The sequence below is a fragment of the Falco rusticolus genome, chromosome 4 (genome assembly GCF_015220075.1).
Source record: "Falco rusticolus isolate bFalRus1 chromosome 4, bFalRus1.pri, whole genome shotgun sequence".
Classification (NCBI taxonomy): Eukaryota; Metazoa; Chordata; class Aves; order Falconiformes; family Falconidae; genus Falco; species Falco rusticolus.
This window is the reverse complement of record NC_051190.1, coordinates 12,439,717-12,460,396: the sequence shown is the minus strand read 5'-3', so window position 1 is coordinate 12,460,396 and position 20,680 is coordinate 12,439,717. Positions and strand designations below refer to the sequence as shown.

The 20,680-nt window shown below is 47.7% G+C and overlaps 1 long non-coding RNA gene across 2 annotated transcripts; it reads left to right on the top strand.

Moving 5' to 3' along the window:
• The first annotated feature begins 1,186 nt into the window (after positions 1-1,186).
• Positions 1,187-20,252, top strand: LOC119146901. 2 transcript variants are annotated; one of them, XR_005103879.1, is made up of 5 exons: positions 1,264-1,633; positions 1,975-3,445; positions 7,238-7,339; positions 9,853-19,011; positions 19,924-20,252. It is a non-coding gene; the product is annotated as an uncharacterized LOC119146901 (long non-coding RNA). The 2 variants fall into 2 exon arrangements; XR_005103878.1 differs by lacking the exon at positions 19,924-20,252 and having other exon boundaries at positions 1,187-1,633; positions 7,238-7,427; positions 9,853-17,779.
• Positions 20,253-20,680: the final 428 nt, after the last annotated feature.

Sequence of the window (20,680 nt, the reverse complement as noted above, 5' to 3'; positions counted from 1 at the left end):
GACTGGATTGAGGCAACAGAGGGAAAATGCTTATACAGAAAGAAATTTCTCTTTATTCTGCACATGAATGCTTTGATTTTTAGCAGTGATGCAGAAAACCATAGTGCTATCTTTAGCATGTTTTGGGAAATTTCCCAAACGTATTGGGGAGTATGTATAAAAAATGAGACTACAGAATAATTTCTATTACCAAAAAAATAATTCAGGAATAAATTGTACTTAAGATGTATTTTTCTAAAGGCACAATATCAAATGGTCTTTGTTCATAAATACCAGTTTTTTACAGAATTGCAAATTTGCTGCAGTGGTAACACCACAGAAATAGATTACAGAAAACTAAGACTTTTGAACAGCAATGGCTCTGTCTGGCATAATCCCTGTATCAATGAATGATATATTTTTATTATATCCGTTGCTCTGTTATGTGCCATCCTTGCTAAACACTTACTTTCCTGAACCGGAACAGAGCTTATTTAAAAGCAGAGATCTATTTTGTGAATTCTTGGAAATGTGCAAGCTCTTCATAGCTTTGGCTCATTGTTCACGTCCCATACGTGCCATAAGCCACTTAGGCATTGCATTTCCTTGAGGGCAAGCAAGTTTTTAAGGCCAGAAGGACATCTGGGGTGTAGTCTTAGCCACTATTAACTTGGTTAATGAATGAGATAAAAAGCACATGCAACAGCATGGGAAAATCTGCCTGGTGGCCCAGTCTGTGCAGCTGGCCTGTGCTGCAGCTCCTTAGGGATTTCTGGATTGTGTAATGTTGCTTCAGGGCACCACATTTTTGGGCCTCATTAAACATCTGGATGGTGCTTTCTTGGTGCACAGCTGGGAAGGACGGGCAGTTTGCATGGTAAAAACGGCAGGTTGCTGCTTACATTTCGAGCAGGATGTCTGCAGATGCAGGGACTTGTAGGGGGTGGTTTTGTTAGGAGACAGGATTGGGATTTCAGGGTACCGTTATTTCTTTGCTCCCTTCATTCCTTTCTTTAAGGGCTTACTTGTCTTCTCCACTGTTTGGTCACCCAGTTTGTGATGTGAAGGGGTTACTTGTCTTCTCCATTCAGTCACCCCATTTGTGATGTGTGGATGCTGATCCCTACCACAGAGGTGCTGCGAGGGTTAATTAGTGCTGGCAAAACATTTTGAAATGGCTGATTGAGAAATGCTGCCAGAGATGAAAGCTGAATAAGTATCTAGATAAATAAATATTCCTTTGTAGTCTTATCATTACGGGAAACTCCCTGTGTACCCAGGATGCTGCACAGGTCACTGAGCAGTCATCTCCCCATTGCCCAGAGGCTTCTCAAGGGGACTCATTTATTTAAGTATTTCAGTTTCTGGGATGTGAGCCACAATATGTACCACAAAAAGAGAAAAGCCTGGCAGTTACCAGCAAACACCACAGAAATACCAAATGGATTGGCAGTTTTTTCTTTCTCTTGAACTCTTGTTCCTCTGTTTCTCGGTGAATTGTACGGCTGCAGAAGCCAGAGCATCCCAGGAGGGAGAAGGGGAAGTCAGAGCCTATTCCCAGGCTTAGACACAAGGAAGGAGGAGGGATCCTCAAGCAAGTGTCCACAGGGCACCACCTACAAGAGCTCTGCTGAAGGCTTCAGAACGGTCCCTGGTGAGCTGTCAAAAGTTTTTCTGCTGGTGGGTCTCTTTGGGTCACTGTTCTCCTGCCTTTCTCTTGCCTGGGGGGAAGCAGCTTCAAGATGGTTATGGAGATCCCCTGGGGAATACATGGCTGCTCGCATACTTCTTGCAAGGTCTATGCATGTTGCTGAGCTCCGTAGAGAGGCTAAAAGGGGGAGAAACAGTGACCGTGTGGTTCTCCTCCGTCTGTACTCTGTCCACAGTACAAATCCCTACATTAGAACCACAGCTCAATGAAAAATGCCAAAAGAAACAGTACTAGAGACCATACCCATCCCCTCTGATCCCAGCATATCTCTTGTTTCCCTGCAGATCTGCCTTCCCGGCTCCAGATGGTCACAAAGACCAGGCTGAATGGCCACAGGCGTTGACAGCTGCATGTGCACAGCAAATCCAGGGCCTCGCGACAGCAACAGGGATGTCTCCTGTCTCCTTAGGTTATATGGCACAAGGAAATGCTGGCCTGGCAGAAAAAAGGATTAGTAGGGCTTGGGATGGAGCCACCCCGAAGAGGGGCGAGCAGATGGTGGAGAAGGTAAGGAGGAGACCTCCTGTGACCAGCAACGCTGTGATACCCAAGTGCTGTGGTCCCATGGGATCTAACCGCTGGCACTGCTGTTTACCCCCTGCTCCCTCCAGCTGAAGCTTGCTTATAGGAAAGAACGTATCTCAATGCGAAGTTTTCCAGCTGGAAGAATGTGTCCCGTAACCTTTGCACGGCCAGAGCAGCCACGAGATGGCAGCAACCTTGTACTGCTCGGGCTGGGGATCTGGCTCGGTGACCCACATGTCCCACCCCATCCCATGCTTTTCCGTGCCTCTTTCACCTTGTAGGTGAGGACTCCAGGCTTGGAGAGCACCAAGACACACTGGCCCATCCTCTGGGTTGAAGAAGTGTCCCCAGAAGGGGGCTGTGCAAGACGCCCCGTGAGCTCAGCTCTCATCTTTGCAAGCAGGCTGGTGGAGCGGGACTCACCCAGGTCTTCGTGTCCTACCAGGGATCCCCAGACCCCACTGCGTGCCTGGGCTCTCTCATCCAAAATGTATTTGTGGTACTCTTTCAACTGATCTGATCTCAATCTAGTGAATGAAAGCTGCTGAAATCTCTGAAGGGCCACGTGGAAATGACAGGACAGCCCCTGTCATCTATCCTTTTACTGTGGGCCAGCATGGGTGCTGTGAAAGGACGAGGAGCAGCAAGTGCACAGTGATTTGTGTGTAACATTCGCTCTTGCTGAGAACGCAGACTCTTTCCTGCTGAGAAGAGAAAATGTTCTGCAGTTTTAATTTCAGGATTCTTGCCAGCTCTGGGCCAGTTTCTTCAGCAATGCAAAGCTTATTCTGGTGTGTGCTGTGGGGGCGAGGAGTTTTTCTTGTAGTGACTGTCAGCAGTGCTGTCCTCAGACAACTGCACACAGATGAGCTCTGCGCTTTGCTCTAGCTCCTGAGCTAACGCAGCCAACACCATGAAGAGTCAGTTGACTCGGGCTCCCTGACTTCTGGATCAGTCCGTGTGGGGATGTAGCGGAGCCTGAGGCAAATGCAGCAGAAGGTGGCAGAATCACAGAATAATACCGTTTGGGAGGGACCTCTGGAGGTCTCTAGTCCAGCCTCCAGCTCAAAGCAGGGCTAACTCCAAAGTTGCATCAGGCTGCTCAATGCCTTGCCCAGCTGTTTTGAAAACCTCTAAGGATGGAGATTTCATAAACTCTCCAGACGATGGAGGATGAGATCTGGGAGGCTGAGCTTGGGCTCAGTGGGGTGACCCCACTGGTTTGCTCTGGTAAGTATATAAATAAATTATGTGGTTGCAATTTCAAGGCCAGTTCTGAATAATCATTTAGTCCTGATCCCAAACTGAAAACGTGTAACTAGTTCCAGACTTCCCTCAGAGCTCAGTACTTTGGGGACCTAGGAATTTGCACTTGGCCCATTGTAAAGAGAGCCACAAAGCTGCACCCAAGGAGACTTTCCTAACCAGGGCTATAAATCCAGGCTATTCACAGGGACAAATGACCCAGGAACCTGAGGTTGCAACTTCATGATTTTGCATTAAGCTCTTAAGGCACAGTTCCAGCCTTTTTCCTGGCCCTGGCTTTGTGGCAAAACTAGAGCTGCTGTGACTGCATGGGAACTGATCCAGCTAAAAAATACCCTGCCTGAGGAAAAGATCCTTTTCATCACCATCACCGGGATGGCTTGAGGAAGGATGGGGAAAGGTGAAATTGCCCCTTTCAGTGGCAACCTCTGCTTTGATGATCTTAGGGAGGTAATGGAGTTGCAGCTTTGTGGTGGTGAAACAGGCTGATCCTGCAAGCCCTGCACACAAATTCCCTTCAACAGGCAGGGGTGTATGGAGCAGTCCAAAAAGAATTCATAAAGCACAGTTATAGGTCATGCTGATTTCTAAGAGCTGCAAGAGGAAGCACATGCTTCCCAGCTCCAAACTCTTTCTGCTCATGTGGAATGGATTAAAGATAAAAACAACCCTGCTATTCACTTTGCTCCTGAGCTGTTTCAGTCCTGTCTATATTCTTCTCCAGAGAAGCTTGTACAGGAACCATTATCTGTGATCCAAAAGTGTGGCTCATATCCCCAGGGTAGCTCATAGGATCCGCTTCCCCTTGCCAGAGGATGAGGCATCACTAGGTAACAGCTGCAATGATTCAGGAATGTTTGGTGCCAGCCTGACTGTTTTCTTGCAGGACCTGCCTATTTGCATCTCTATTTTAAGTATGGAGTACTGGTGCACACAGTGACAAAGTGACTCTGCCGAAGCTGTGCAATAGGTCTTTGGTGGGATGAGCCCCAAATTCACGTGTCGTGTCTGTTTAGCTGGAGTCATGGACAGCATGAACATGCTCCTCACGCAACGGCAACTTTATTACTTGGAAATGCTAGAAAGTTTCCACATCCCATTCCTATTTCTTTGCCTGCACCTGTGTGAATGCCCGCTGTTCTCCCCACCAGGATGTCAGCAGATCCTGTAGCTTGTTTGCCACTGCAATGTCTCCTTTTAGGTAAATATTACATCTGGGGTTGCTTTCCCCGTGGCTTTCCTACCTGGAGTTTGTACAACAGGTCAATGCCCTGCTCAGAGATAAGAGGAATACTTGCTGTGAGTGCTGTTTGCAGCTGCTGTGATATGCCACCCTTGCTCTTCCCTCATCAGCCTCATCTTTAAAGGTTTTTGAATGCTGCTTAAGTCGTGGAGGTTTTAGCAAAGTGAGGGAAGTTTAAGACAAGCCTGTTGAGTGCTTGGACAGAGCAGAAGGGCTCGTTGATTGCAACAACTATGACTTGTAAATTATTCATCTGTGTGTAACTGAAACATGAAGATCCTCAAAGGTCTTGTTACAAGGAGTGAGGTGAAGGATCAGCGAGTTTTGAGCAAGACAGGGAGGTTAACAGGTCCTGAGGAACCCTCCTCCATCCACTTGCATCTGCTCTATGAAAATGCCTGTTTGCAGAAGCAAACTGAGTGGCCGATCAGTGAAGCAATGCACAGATATGTGTCTGGGGGCAAGGAGAGGACATCTGTAAAATATCTTCCTGTGTCAGTTTTCCCTCCTGTGGGAAACACAGATTTGAAGCCTGTTGCAGTGAAACGTATACGCAGCCTGTGGGTACGTACCAAGTATCAGTGCACAATGGGCTCTGGCCTCTGTGAAACGGAGAAGTTTCCAAAGACCGAGCGAGATCAGAATAGTCGGCTAAGCAGAAAAGGAGCCAGCACAGTTCTGCGCAGCGGTTCTATCTCCAGACAAAACTAGACTTCAACTAATTAAAAAGAGCAGATGCTAGCTGGAACATTAATTGGAACAGCCATTATCTTTTGTCTGTGCTTAAATCTGTATTTTAGCTCTCTCGTAGTAGGTTTGGAGAGAGAAAGAGTTAACCCTTCAGCTGGCTTATTATTTCGTTAGGCAGAGCATGTCCTTAGAGGAGAGCATAATGAAACATCTGTGAATAGGTTTGGATCCCTTTTTCTCAGGAGCAAATAATTCTCTGTCTAACAATGCAGGACCATCATCACGACCAGCATTCTCAACCAGCATTCTCACAGTGTTGTCAGTAAAGTGATCTTGGTCAGCTTTCAGGGGCCTTGTAAGCAGTGCTGGGCACAGGGCCAGCTGCTGTTCTTCCCTGTATGTATTGTATTAAGAGGACACCTCTTTTTTAACCTGTGCTCTTTTGTTCTCCTCAGTCTGTGTTCCTTCTCATTAGACTTGATATACGATCTACAGAAAGTGCAAAGAGCTCAGCTGACATCTGATATGCTTATAAATAGCCTGTCTGCCCTGCTGTGGTCCCATAGCTATCCCAACAGGAGCAAACACTCAATGTGCAGCACTCTTCCTGGAACTAGGATGCTATCGAAGATTTTCCTCTAAAGCATCCAAATCTGGCCTCTGCTGGAAGCTGGGTACCTGCCTGCAGGCACCACCGGTCTGTTCCAGATTGGCAGTTCCTCAGTCTGGTCCTAGGCTCCGATTCATCCCCAAGAGATCAGGCAAAGGCATTGTTTGAGTAATGAGGCTCTTCCACTGTTCCCTGCGCTTCCTGCTCCTGTCACAGGCAGAGGCTCCCTTGGCACAACTACAAGCCCTGGTCCTTTCCTACCGCTTTACTCCCACACCACACCCCAGCTCCTGTTACTTCCTTCACTCCCACACCCCCAGTTTCCTCCTTCTCCATCAGGACCAGATCCTGTTTCTTCAATGGGCTCACCAAGTCCATCATGAGCCTGGCGATCCTCGCTGGGATCTGTCCTGTGATGCTTTCCTGAACATCAGCACTCCCATCTAAATGCAACGTGCTGCAGCTTCCAGTGGAACAAGAGCAGCAAAGACAGCAACCCCCAGTGCAAACTCCTCACTGCTTCCTCAGTATGTATCCCTTAACCCCTTTTTCTTTTGCCAACCCTCCTTGAGTGATAACTACTGCCATTTCCCACCCCTTACTTGCACTGAATGAGCCTCAGATTTGGCTCCTGAAGAGATTACAAGAGAGAGATGAATTTAGGCAGGAGATCTGTGGAAGCCTAGAGGGCTGATCAAGGTATTTCAAATTGTCCCTGACTCATTTTCTTGCAGGTCTGATGCAAGAAGTGAGTCAGATCCCTCCGACACAGTTTGACCTGACAGATGCAGCCAGCAGACACCTGAGCAGCAGTGAGCAGAGCTCACGTTGTTTTGCAAATGGAATGAAGTTCATTTAACACAGCAGGCAGCTGCCTGTATTTGCTATTAACTCAACAGCCTATCACCTGAAAAAACCCTGCAGATCACTTACCCCATCATTGCTCACAGGTGGAATTAACTCCTGAGAGACGCTAACATTGGTGGAGGTGGATGTTTCTGAGACGTGACCCTCTTTGCCAAGCCAGGGCAAGGGTCCTTTCCTGTGATGCTGAGTTCATCATGCCTGAAATGCTTACAGTCCCCAGCCCCTTTTGGGTAGCCAGGACACTGTCCCAAAACTGCTTTCCCTCCCCTGGGCTTTCTCTCTCAGCTATGCTGCCAATACTAGTGTTAATGTAACTTCACCTTATTTGGCTGCTTTCTCTTCCTAGGTGTGAGTGCCGTCATTACTAAATGATATTGGCTTCCCATGGATCCCTTCAGCCTGTGGGAAAACCCTTCCCCCTGTCTCCAGCCTGAGGCTGGTGGCTTAGGTAAGTCATTCCTGACTCAATTCTCGTGCTGAGCTCCCAGGGCCCGTCTTCCTTCTGGATGTGTCTTGTTGACTACTGACAGCCACAGGTGAATGGCTCACACACTGACTGATGTCTGAGTTTTAGACATTTAGGGGTTACGAGATGAAGTTCGTGGAAATTTGTTTCCTGATATTTACCTCCTATGTTCTGCCAGCATCTCCCCTTCTCAGCGCCCACCCCAACTTCACTGCTTTCCATGTCTGCGGTGGTCTGCTGCCCACCCTGTTTTCCCTCTCAGCCATGTTCTGGTTCAGACTCGGCTCATTTTCTTCCAAAAGGAGATAAACCTCCTACTAGAGCTTCTGCAGCCTGCCCCCACCTCTGCAGGGCAGCCCCCCCCCCCCCATGTGTTGGGTACGGTGCTCCCCTGGGGCAGCTGTTCCCTTGCGGTCCCCTGAGAGCGGTGTTTGCAGCTGAGCTCTCTGGAGAGAGCATCAGCATTGCTGCACTTGGGCTGGGGGTAAGTCTCTCGATTGCTTCTTGAGTTGTTCTTTGTGGTTGTTAACTCCACCTGTACGCCCCAGAGATGTGAGGTGTACACCGACCCCAGACTTCTCCCTGTGGAAAATGGGGACAGCGGCGCTCAGAGCCTCCGAAGGGAGTTTCTTTCAGGCGTGACATCAATGCTCCTCTGCTGAATGCAGACTTGTGCCAGGTTAAGCCATCACACTTGAATGACTTTCCTGTTCCTGTTCCAATGCGGCTTCTAAATTAGAAACCCTACCACCTGCATATGATACGAGCAGGGATTTTGCAATGCTGGGAGGCTGAGCCAGGCATGCAGACAAGACCCGTTTCTGCTGCTGAAAGGTTCAGTTGCTTTCAGGTGCCCACTGCAATGGTTTCCCTTCTTACCCCATCTCCCCAGGGGTTGTGCAATATTGGCAAAGCCGCTGATCAGCCCCGTGTCAGAGCAGCGGGCATCCCAGCAGCAGCAGCTCTGTGGGGCGCAGGGGCCCTGGCTGGCTCAGCAGGGACTCTGCTTACTGCCTGCTCATGGCTTTTCTTCCTGTTAGCAACAGCATGTCCAGGGTAAATTACCTCTTTTTGGAACAGCTTTGCTTTGAGCTCAGATTGGCGGCCTTAGTTTAACCGTGAACCTTTTTGATGCAGCAGCAGGACACCACCCTGGTGTGGAAAACAGGCTGAAAACACTTGCCACGCTGTACCCTCTCCAGTGGCCTGCCACGCATGTGTGTGTGTTACATGAGCTAAAGTTACTGCTCCCGATTTCCCTAGACTGCACCCTGAAGCGAAAGCAATCTGGTGCCTGTCCTTCACATCCAGCCCCTTTTGCCAGTTCCTGCTTTTTAAGCTTCCCAGATAAAATCCAGTGGAGCTGGTTGAGGCTGTTCAGATCGGTGGTGGCTGTGGGAAAGGGTCTGGTAAAATAAGGGCGTTTAGATTTCTGTTATCCTTATATTTAGTTTCCTTGCTTTCTGAGTCTGGCCTATGGCTAAACCATTATCAAGGACGAGTTAAAAGACTCTTGTTTATTTTCTTGATAATTTTTCTAGCATATTGTAAATCGTTTTCTGCCTTTGACACTGTTAAATGGTGAGGCAAGGAGTTTTACCACTACAATATATTTATGTTTTGTTACAGTAGAAGTAACAGAGCCTAGTTCCTAACTGAAAGTCTCTGAAGTTGTTCTAAGTTTCCCTGTTCAAATATGCAGCATTGTTTTGGGATAAGCCCAATGAAACCTCCAGCAGTTTTCCTGATTCACCTTCCACTCCCCATACGCTGCGTTAGACCTGGGACTTTGTGCTGTGCTTATGGCGGGTCACAGCTTGACCTCTCCCCAGAAGGTAAATCCTGCAGCTCCATTAATGTACGACTGCTCAAGACAGCCCCTTGAAGCAGCCCATGTGGCTCCTCAGCAGGCACATGGACTTGAAGGCAGCCAAAGGCAGCTCCTGGCACATTCTCCTCTCGAAAGTGGGGATGAGGGAGGAGGAGGCTGCAGTAATTGAGCTGACAAAATTTTTTGTCTCCTATCTGGGTCTCAGTGGGCTCCAAAAGAGGGTTGAGAAGTTCCAAGTCCTCAGGCTGGCCCTGTCCCACGCAGAGGCTGCCTTCCAGTGCGGTTCAGGAGCCTCTGCTTGAGGTGACTTTTCCAGCATTTTTATTCCTTTTTGCACCTCTTGTTCTGGGTTGCTGAAGCTTTTCTGCTGGCTTGTGTTTTTATGAGGATTCATCTCACCCACTGGACTCTGATGGCTGGGCCACCTTCCTATCCCCTGTTTCCAGAAAACCCATGCTGCAGCTGAGCCTCACCCGGGATGCCTGGACACGGTCGGGCTCTGCCCCGGCAGGCTGCAGCTCTGCCAACAGCTCAGCTCAGCCTTTCTGGGAAAACTTCTGCAGACTCTCACGCCCTTTCTGCAAAGTCTCCATCTCTCTCGATTCTTCGATCCATCTTTGAGCCCAGTGGCCCCTCCAATGTTTGTTTTCTATTGTCTCCACAGAAATGCTAACCCTCAGCATTCTCCTTGGAGGTGACATCCCACATCTGAGTCTGGTGTTGAACCATTTGCCCCAGGCAGCCAGCTGAGCCTCCTGGGAGCCCTCGGGGCATTCACTGTCCCTGCCTGTGGCCAGCTCCCTTGGCTGTCTGGGAGCCCTTCGGCATTGTGCGCCCCGATTCCTCTCCCTCCCATCACTGTCTTGGCTTCCCCATGAACCTTCCTTGATTCTCTTACCCCAGAGAAGACTTAAACACCTCCATGCACTCATGCTGACTGATGATCCCTGGGATTTTTGTAGCCCTTATTTCTCTTGCCCAGGCCCATTTTTACTAGGCAGTGCCCAAACAAAATGGAAAAATCCAAGCACTGTCCAAACCCTCTCCTCCACCCTGTGCAAACAGCCCCACTTGTGAGGGCGGATTGCTCTTTTGTCCATCATTTTGCTGTTGTGCGGTGATGTCCCCCCTGTTCTAAAATATTTTTGCCTGACGATGAATTATTAAACAGTTTTTTGAACCCTTGCCGTTTCTGCACACTGAAGGCCTGATCCTGGTGGTGCTGAGCGATTGCTGTCAGGCACAGCTATCCCTGATTCCTCAGTAAAGTCTGTTTCGGCATTGCACAACATGTCTGTTCTCTGGGGGAGCCGTGCGCAATCTCCGATCAGGACAGACGTCTGAGCTTGATCCCACTGGAATGACGTCAAAGGCTGCAATACTGTACCTCTTCCCAGTGCTGGCAGCGCCCGCCCGGCCTGGAGACGTGCCACTGCAGCGGCTGCAGCTGCGCTTGGAGTCGCGGGGCTGCTGCCGGTTCGACCCGCGCAGCCCAGTTAATAGGTGACCAAATGGCAGCCCAGGTGGCCCGTGTGGCTTTGTGCGTTGGAAATCTGCTTACATATCTGGCTCTTCCCTGCAAAAAAAAAAAAAAAGCCTTCCGGAGGGCTTTCACTGAAAGCAAATTGAAGTTGTTTTTAAAAGGAGTATCTTCTGATGTTGACCTGTGAGCAGATGAAACTCCAGCGAACTGACAGCCTCTCCCATGCTTGGGATGCAGGGAAATGCCGTTCACCGCGGAGCTGCAGCAGGCGGCACAACGGAGGGTGCAGTACATGGCTGGCTGTGCTTTGGCGCTCACCTCCGTGGCACCGAACAGGAGCATGTGCCCTACACGCAGCTGTTTTGAACACTCGCTACTGAGCTCTGCTGAAGGCAACGGCGACGGTGAAAGCAGCAGCCTCAGCTTGCACCCAGCCAGCCACGGTGAAATAAGGGTGACCAATACACTGCTACACCTGACTGTTTGCACTAGGGAAGGTTTCCCAGTGTTGTAGGGAAGGAAGAGGACAGCACATCCCTGGGGCAGCACAGACTGACTTCCCCGTGTCCCCAGGCACCCCAGCCCGCTGCACTCCCCAGAGGCTACGGCGGGGCAGGGGAGTTGTGAAATGCCGTGGTGCTGCTCAGCAGGACGGGATTCGTTGCAACCTCTTGGCATGGTTACAAGCATTGCCTGCGCCTCGCCGGCCCTTTGCCAGCCCTACCACTGGTAAGGCAGCTGCTGACATTTCACATCTGCCGGACCCAGCCTGAAGCGGGCTGATTCCAGCTCTAGACTGGTGAGATGATGTTTTTGATTCGGCCAGCTGTGTGCTGGCCCAAGCTATGGCCCATGGTGACAGCCCTGCACATAGGTCAGGGGGAAGGAAGGAGTGTTGGACAGTTTCAATTTTTATACAAATGCCCAGGCAGTTCTTAGGTTCTTCTTACAAAGGTGCTGACAGATTAAGAACAGCTCCCAAGTTTTGATTTTGGAAATACTGGGATTTTCCAAGCTGTAAATCCAGCAGGAGGAGTTCCAGCGTGCCTGTGGTTGTGCGCAGCGCCCTTGCCTCCAGGCAGCTCCGCGCCGTTCAGTAGCTGCTCCCAGGGTGCTGCCACACGGGGTGGATGCCCTGGGGAAAGTGGAAAAAAGAGTCTGTAATGTTAGCAGGAACATTTTTGATGGCTCATTAAGCGAAGGAACTACAAGATGTAGCAGACTGTATTTAAAAAAAATTGCTAGGTTTACAAAAATAGGAGACATTGTTTTTGAACATGCAGGAGCAGCGGTAAGGTATCTTTAAAAAAACTTGTTATTTTGAGCTGGAAATAGAACTGAGACAAGTCTTGAAAGTAAATATTTAATTACTGGATCAATTCTGATAAAGAACCAGGTTTGTACTTGATTTCTTTAGCCTCTGCTGAGCCCACCAGTAAAACTGATTAGTACTGGTGTTGCTGTGGGTCCCATCAGCAAATAACTTACACTTGTGATTGCAATTGATTTTGCATGCTAAAAGTGAAAAACTTGGCATCCCAGAATCAACACCCTTCCCATCTTCTCTGATAGTGGTAATTACCTATTTTTCTGGGTGTAAAAGAAAAAATTAGCTTTCTTGACTGGTCACACTAGTGAGGTTCTGAGATGAAAGGCTGGCATGACAATACTTGGCTCTTTGCAGGGCAGAAATTAGTCAGTATTTACCTTAGGGGATGTGGTATTTAGGCAAGAATTCCAATGAGAATTACAATAGTGAACTTCAGCTAACTCTGACCAGTTTGCATGATCAGTGCTTAACTGTAATAAGAGACTTGATACCTGTTAATTGACAGGAACTGTAGTGCTATCTAGAAAAGCCCTGCTGCCTGCATTAGTTCACAGGTTGACCACAATGAAATGCAAGCTTAAGGAAAAAAAAAAAAAAAAAAAAAGTCCAGATCTAAACGTTGCACAAGCGTTGGGGTAAATCAGCTTTAGAGCCAAGGGCAGTTGCTGTGCCATGCCTCTGCAGCAGACACATCCCAAGTTCACTTGGTCACATACTGGGTGATGTGCAGAGGTTTAAAGCCATCTTTTCTCTAGGAAAAAATGAATTAGCGTGTCATTAAGTAGAGATTATGGAAGAATGAAATCATTAAATAAGATGTGATGTTCTTTCCCATTCAGTGATTACAGGTTCTTCTCATAGGAGCTGCCATATTCCCTGTGCCATTGGCACAATTCAGGTATCCTGAGAAAAAAAGGCTTTGTCATCATCTTTTTTTCTACATATTCTTTACCAGACAATCCAAGTGCATTTTATGAACACCAGTTTGTCCAGTACTGCATAATGTCAAAGTTATCTGGGGCCCCCCACAAAAGGACATGGTAATGGCTTTAAACTGAAAAAGGGCAAATTTAGATTAGATATAGGGAAAACATTCTTCACTATGAAGAACCAAAGCCAACCAAACCAAACCATTGTATGAATCTATTATCCTTAGGGAACAGGTGGAGAAACTGAAGAGCGAGGAGATGAGGTGAGCTGCTTCTGGCCATATATATATCTCTATCTATATATCTACCTCAGAATTGGGAAAGGACATGGTTTCCTCTCAAGTGGTGTTTACGGAGAAAAATATATGCCTGTAATGTGAATTTAGCTTGCTGTTATTAATTTTGACTCCAGTAGGGGTGAGTATTTTGCTCCCAAGCACCTACAGAATAACAAAATGTGCATATTTACATCACAGGATGTATGACTAGATTTTTCCCTAACCTTTTGACAAGTCCAAAGCTGGTGTGAATGAAAACACTTGCTATGATCACATCTGTATTTTGAGAAAGAATAATCCAGGTATGAATCAGTGTTTTCTTCATAGCTCACATTGCTACTAAGGACTCATTAGATGAAAAAATAGAAGATTACATCACAATGAATAATTTTTTTAAAACGAGCAATCAATTTGTTTTAGGTTTTATTGTTTGTTTATTTGTTTTTAATTATTCTGCTGAGTATATCTGCCTTGTGACAAGCAAAGCAGTCAGGTCTCAACAGCAGTGAAATAAATCTCAGTCCGGGGTGATGCAAATTGGGAAGAAGCTCCAGAGAGTGGTGCTATTTGAAACAAATTGAGGCATTATTTTGAAAGCTTGCACGGAAGAACGGAGTTTTGCCAACTATTAGAATTGGACTTCAGAGCAACTGCTGAGTGGGTAATTAGTCCCTCAGGAACACGGGAGTCTGGACAAATGTAAGACAGAACAAGAGGGGGAAAAAAAAAGTGTATGAAGAATTAACTTTAGAAAACAAGCTAGAATATTAGTCACAGAAGCGATGTAATTCAACTTTCATTTAACGTTTATTTCTGTGATGAACAGAAACGTTGTTCTTAATCCCTGTAGTGAAGCAGGAAAAAGGAACCTTCTCGCTTTTGAAGGCAGCTGGAACTGTTCATCTCTTTGATAAGAGGGTGAAGAGGAGGGTAAAGAAATGCACTGAACGTATTGCGAACCCAGCAAGTGGGACTTACACTCAAGTGAAGCAGGGAAAGAAACCAGTTGTGGAGCTGGTCAAGGTATTACGTAGTGTCTGTTGTCTTCGGTGACTCCCACGTCATGAAGACAGAGCAAATAGCCAAGTTTTAAAAGATAATGCCCCCCCAGTATTTGTTCACAGCCTGTTTACAACATACAGTCTCATTTTCCTCTGTGGTGAGCAGCACCCCAGCAGCAAGGAGGTGATTCACCTACCCAACACGTTGGAGGATCTTGGCATACCTCTTTGCTGGGTTTGCAAAGACCAGATGAAATACAACTACAAAGAAAACTCCAAGTATGTGAGACATTTTGAGGTTATATAGTGCACGTGTGGTTGGTCCTGCCCTTCCAGAGCTCCTGATTCATAGTCGTATGCTGTAACTATTGAACTATACACTCATTTGTAGAGTTTCTACACTTTATTTTTGTGGTTTGTTGCTCCCATTATTATCTCAACAGCAGCAATTTGCTAATTAGTCCCCATTGTAGAACAGGACTAGTATTGCTTTGGATGTTTGGTGTTTAGAAAAAAGAATGTAATTCACGTGACTGGAGAAGAAGGAAGCATTGCAAAATCATCCGATATATTCCGGTATGAATCTATGTAAATGGGTCATATTCACAGAACTGTGTGTCTGGGGGCTTAACAGTAACATCACAGCTGAAGGTTTGGGACCAGACCTCCAGACCTGGATCTTCCTGATTTTGAGGACTATGTACTTTTGCACTGCCTCTACGCTATAACCTCCACAGAGATTGTCAACCTCCCTGTTGGGCTCTCACTATATCATTGGTGGAGTGATGGGGTCCCACTTGCTCATTCTGCACTGGTACCCCCAGGAACACTGTCTGTTGGTGCCAACGTGTTGCATTTCTGACCGGGCGATGCTCCTCTGTGACCTGAGCGAAGGTTACCAGTGCTTTCATGTAGACTCTGTGCTTACTATTTAAGGTGAGTAAGAGGCTCTGGATTCCATCGGTTGGGTCACCCTCTCTGTTTCCCAATACAATGCAAACGGCCAGACAAGCAGGCAGCTCTTCCTTGAAAACATTCCCGTTCTCAAGAGGTGTGCCAGTTTCTGGCAGACGTGGTGTTGGCAATGCACGATGGACGCACCATGGTCATAGTTGTTCGTTCCTGTAAACACTGTCTTCAAAACCACTATCTCCTCTCGACCACCTTGAGCCACTTCCCTGGAGTGCTCAGCAGAAGAATCCTGCACAAACACACCCAGCTCTGGCGTATTCCTTCCAGGAGAGGGCAGGGGAATACAGTTTATTGCAGATCCACTACTGAAGAGGAGCCAACATTCGTCATGTCCCAGATCTTCCTCTACATCTTCCAGTCTAGTTTGCTTCCCTAAACTTGGATGAGCAGAGGCAAGTGCTGAATCGCCTCGAAGTGAGTCAGTGGGATTTGTCACATTTACAGACCTGCCTGCCCCTGAGTCATTTTCAGGGGTGACAGCTTGGACTAAGCTCTTCCCTTTGCTCTTGAACCCCTTGCAGTGAGCCTCCTGTATCGTGTTGGAGGCATCGGCTTCCGTGCAGCATCAGGACCAGGGTTTAAACAGCTGAGCCCCAGCTCTTCTGCATCGTCTCACCACTAAGCAGAGGAGGCAGTGATGGGACAACGTGTCTGTCACACACTCAGCACACCCATATCCCTGCAGAAGGTGGTCTAATTCCCTTGGACATTCATAATGTTGGCAGGTGCAGCTCTGCTCGGGAGTGCTTTTGCCAGAAGATTAAAATGCAGGGGTTCTGCAGGGCCACCCAGTGTTGGAGCTGGACCTGGTTAGAGATGGCCTAGAGAGACACCAGCCAGAAAGTCACCTGATGTTTTGTCTCTCACTGTCTTAATGAACAGAAAGTTTGGGTGAAAATCAGAAACTCTCCCCAACTTCCCCCTGCCTTTAATAGTCCAAAAGGTATTAACATAAAAAGATCCTAAAATTAATTTCTTCCAACTTATCTCCCCTTAGGCGTATGAGTCTGACTTGAAAAAACAACATCATTTCCAAACTAGTGAAGGAAAGAAAAAAAAAAAAAATCAATAAACTGTTGGCCCTGCAGCACAGATGCCCTTGCAAGGCCAAAGAAATTAAGTCCCGAGATTGCTGTTGCCATTTCCACCTTGTCCTGCAGAACCACAGTCAGGGATAAACATATTCTTTGTGTCAATATTTCTGTAGTACCGAGAGAACTTGCAGTCCTTATCTGCGGGTGTCAAGGACTGCTAAGTTAAAGTGATCATAACATTACTGGAGAGTCTGACAGGCTTTTTTGTTCCCTCTGTGTCCATGTAACTGTTCTGGTGCTGAAAGCCGCAGCCCAGTGGAGCTCAGCCAGACATGGCCATCAGCTTTGTGGCACATGGAAGGGATCCGTCTGCAGGAGGCTAATTAAAAAAAAAATAAATCCCAAAGTATAATTTGAACTTCCTTTTAACTTTTTTCTTTGCCTGATTATTTTTGCTTCTTTCTTTGGAAAAGAGCAGCCTCGATCCATAAATCACACGGAAATGTGCAAATAATCAATTCAGCCTGACTAACCCTTGTTTTGCCAAGTGGCCAGTTGGTTCATCACTTTACTAATCGGTTGCTGTGGCAGTAAATGGGGAATAGCAGGGGCTGGGGCAGAAATGCCACAGGTGACCTCTAAAGATAGCAGAGCACTTACCCCGTGCAGACAATCCCTCTTTTTGCCCATCCGTGAAGTTCAGACACTTTCCCTTCCAGTCTCCTCAAAAACGAGAGGTCATTTGTAACAGAAAGCTGTGCAAACTACGTACAGAAGATGGGAAAATTTGAGGCAGGAAAAATCGGCCTCTGTACAGCCCCATATGGAAAGGCAAACTGTGTGCAGAGCCAAACAGTTCTTAGGTGTAAACTGTCGAGCAGGGACGAGCCTTTTGCTGCCTTTCCCACCTTTAATGGGTCTGTGCTACGTGGCATGGCAACAACCTTCAGCCTACGGTTTCTTTTTGCTTTATAATGCAGTGCTATTATTATCCTCAGGGAGATTTTAAAAGGCTTGAATGCCAAGGTTTATTTGCCTTTCCTGACTGGATCTTTAACACACAGCCATCAGACAAAAGCCAGTGAAAAGGACCTTAACTTTACGTTAGCCCCAGTGTTTGACTGGGCTGTAGGAATGTTAAAAAGGTGGTCTGAGTAGAGGAATCGGTTTGACTGAAGTTTTCTCCCAAAAGGTGGCAAAAGAGGAATGGAAAATCCCCAAGCAGATTGAGGGGCAGAAGCACTAGTAGATCTTGAAAGGACTTGGTGAGGAGATGAACAGAGGGAAGGAAATCTCTTAGCGATGCACAAAAAGGATGGGGCAGGGGGAAAGACAAATGTGTATCATAGCGGGCTCAGTTTTGCTGCAGTACCAAATGAAGGATGTGAGACATCGGTCACAACTGCACAAAAACTCAACCCTAAAAGCCTGTCTCAGCCCAACAGTCATTTCTGGTTTTCATGAAAAACTGGCAGCTAAAATTAATCAGAAGTCATTATATTTGTCTAGATCTGTGCATTTATCCTGCTGTTAATAAAAGCTTGTAGTGTTTCCAAAATCTTGAGCAAGACTTAGATGTGTGTCTATTTGCTTTCACTGTTGTGGGGCTCTGAAGAACTAATCAGTAAATGAGTTCACAGCTTGAGAAGTGCATTCAGATATCACGGAGCGTTGGAGAAGCGGCTGAGTCAGCCCAGAGGCTGGCATCTGCCACTGTAGCTTGTCATTCTTAATTTTGGGGTTAAACCCCAAAGCATGCCTGCAGACCCCAAACCCAGGACTGTGGTTTGAGGCCCTTTGTCATTGTCCTGGGAAAGAAAATTTCTCAGATACAATCTCTGCTCAGAAAAGATGCTGCAGAGGATGAAGCTGTTGGACGTATTTCTCAAGGACAACCCCAGTCTGGGGCTCCAAGTGACAGTGACTTCTGCATATTTTCTCATTATTCTCTGTTGTACAATGGCGAGTTTGTGCTGAAGTGAGATATCAGAACTCGTGCTATCGTATATCCTGTTTGTTTGTTTTTAACGTGTCCTTTGTCTCTGCCTAGAAATTTTCTCTGGGCAGAAGAAGAGGACTTTGGATATTTGTCCAGGGTGTCCTGATTTCCAGTAGACTGGTCAGGGCAGTAATTTCTACAAGAGTGCTGGACACCCAGAAATGCCTAAGGCATAGTCACTGAACTTTTGCACAAGGGCTTTGCTGAAGTTTCCCAGCACAGCTGATCCCATGTGCACGGCCAAGGGCATCTGGACACATGCAAAAAGTTGGTGCATCCAGAGCTAGTCCCATAGTGAGCTCAGGTCAGGGGCTCGTCCTGGATGCTCTGGACTCGCTTCCCAGGCACTCCGTGCTGCTTGCCTGCATTTTTAATATTTTTCCCAGGGAAATCTCAGGGTGAAATACAGAGGTCTTAGTTAACACTTGCCTGATTAATTCCATTGCATTTCACTTCACAGTGATCACTGTTGCCATATATCGAATGGGTAAGTTGCTCCGCAGAGTTCTTCGAACGTGCAAAAGCATCGGATCCCTCCTCCATCACAGAGGAGGCACAAAGAAAGGTGGCTGGGCATCTCCTCCGGCAGCAGCTCGTGTTTGGATCTGCTTGAGCCCACTGCAAAAGGCTCACCCTCGCACCGCTAGCTTCTGCAGCCGCTCACGGCACAGCCCTGCAGCTCCGAGTGGGCAACACACCCGGCCTCGAGCGGGAAGCAGGAAGGTTGTGGGCCTGGTAAAATGGGTGAAACTTGAGAAGCAGAACTGCGGCACACGCCTATTTAATTTCCACAAAAGGTAAATATGGAATTTCACTACCTCTCCAGCAATTGAAAGTTGGGAACTCCTGTAGCTAAAATATAAAGAAATGGTCTTTTGCATGTGGAAAACCAACATTTACAGAAACCTCTAATGTGTCCCGATCATATGTAGGTTATAATAATGACAAAATTCAGATTGTAACTTTTGGTTGTTTTCACAGTAATAAACATCATAAGGGAATTTCATATCTCTACAGCCAACAAATTAAGTTCCATTTAAGCTCAGCCTTGAGGAATCGGGATTTTAGCTGGATCTAAATCTCATGCCCTTTGCATTGCAATAAGCTAAACTCCACCTACTCAGGGAACAAAGGGATTTTAATTGAGAGAAAACAGCAAGGCAAGGTTTGCCAAAAATCTATTTTGGGTAAAAATATTTAAGGCCAGCGTTTTTACCAACGTAATGTTTTTTACCTCAGTGAAGTTACACTAATGCAGAGTTTGGCTCTGATGTATTTGTATAAATATAGTATCTAGGAATTTGATGAGCATGTATTTATGCATTATTCACTGAGATAACATGGAAGACGAGCGAGGTCTGTGCACGAGGGCAGTGCTCTGAGCACCCCGGGGCCTGTGGTGATACCCACCGGGGTGAGGCAGCTGCGGGGTCCCCTCTGCGCTGCCCCTGGGCCGTTTCTGCCATGACTTGGCAAGGCTGAGCGTCCTCTTGGGAAGAGACTGGTTTACATTTGCCAAACCGTGAAACGTGTTACTGGCAATTCCAAAGCAATGCAGGCGGAGGACATCTTTGTCAGTTTAAGGCATTGAGCTGGAGCTGAAAAGAGAGGAGTCCGCGGCTTGGTTCTGCCACAGACGTTTGGTTTGACCCTCTGTGCCTCAGTTTCCCCATAAAGTCATAAAATGAGGATAATCATTTTTCCTGCAGGACAGCAAGCCCCACAGTGGGAGGGAACGGATGGTGCTCTGCCCTGTGTAGCCCTCAAAAAGGTGCACAGACCTGTTGTCATGAGACTGCATTGTGGTATCCCAGATGGTGCCTTCCCAAGGGTCTGAAAAATGAAAAACTGAATTTAAAAAACCACTGATCGAGGAGAAAAACTCACTGCTGCTGCAGCTGGCACCCCGGGAAGCCTCCACAGTGGGGCTGCAGCCTGCAGGAGTGAAACCGCAACCTGGTCCAGGCCAAACATGCATGACTGGAGTGTGTGTGTATGTACATATATATGTATATATATAAAGTCAGCACATGTATTTTATATGAAAAACTAGTACTGACTGTAATAACGCTTGGGGACGACCCCACACCCTAATACTTTCTATCATGCTGGAAATGACCCCCTCAAGCTCCAGCAGGCAGGCAGGCAAGGGGCGGGAGCGAGGGTGGCAGAAGGGAAGGGGCATGGGACTGCACCCCTCAGGGACTGCAACCCCCTCGCCCCTGCGAGGGGCTGCATCCTCCCAGGGACTGCACCGCCCTTGCCCCCCCAAAGGACTGCACCCCCCCAGGGACTGCACCCCCGTCGCCCCCCCAAAGGCTGCATCCCCAGGGACTGCACCCCCCAGGGACTGCACCCCTCCAGCCCCCCCAGACCCTCCGCGGGCCCGGGGCCTGGCGCCCCCCGGGGCTCGCCCGTGCGCTGTCCCTCCGCACCGCCCCGGGGCCGTGCCTCGCCGCGCCGGGC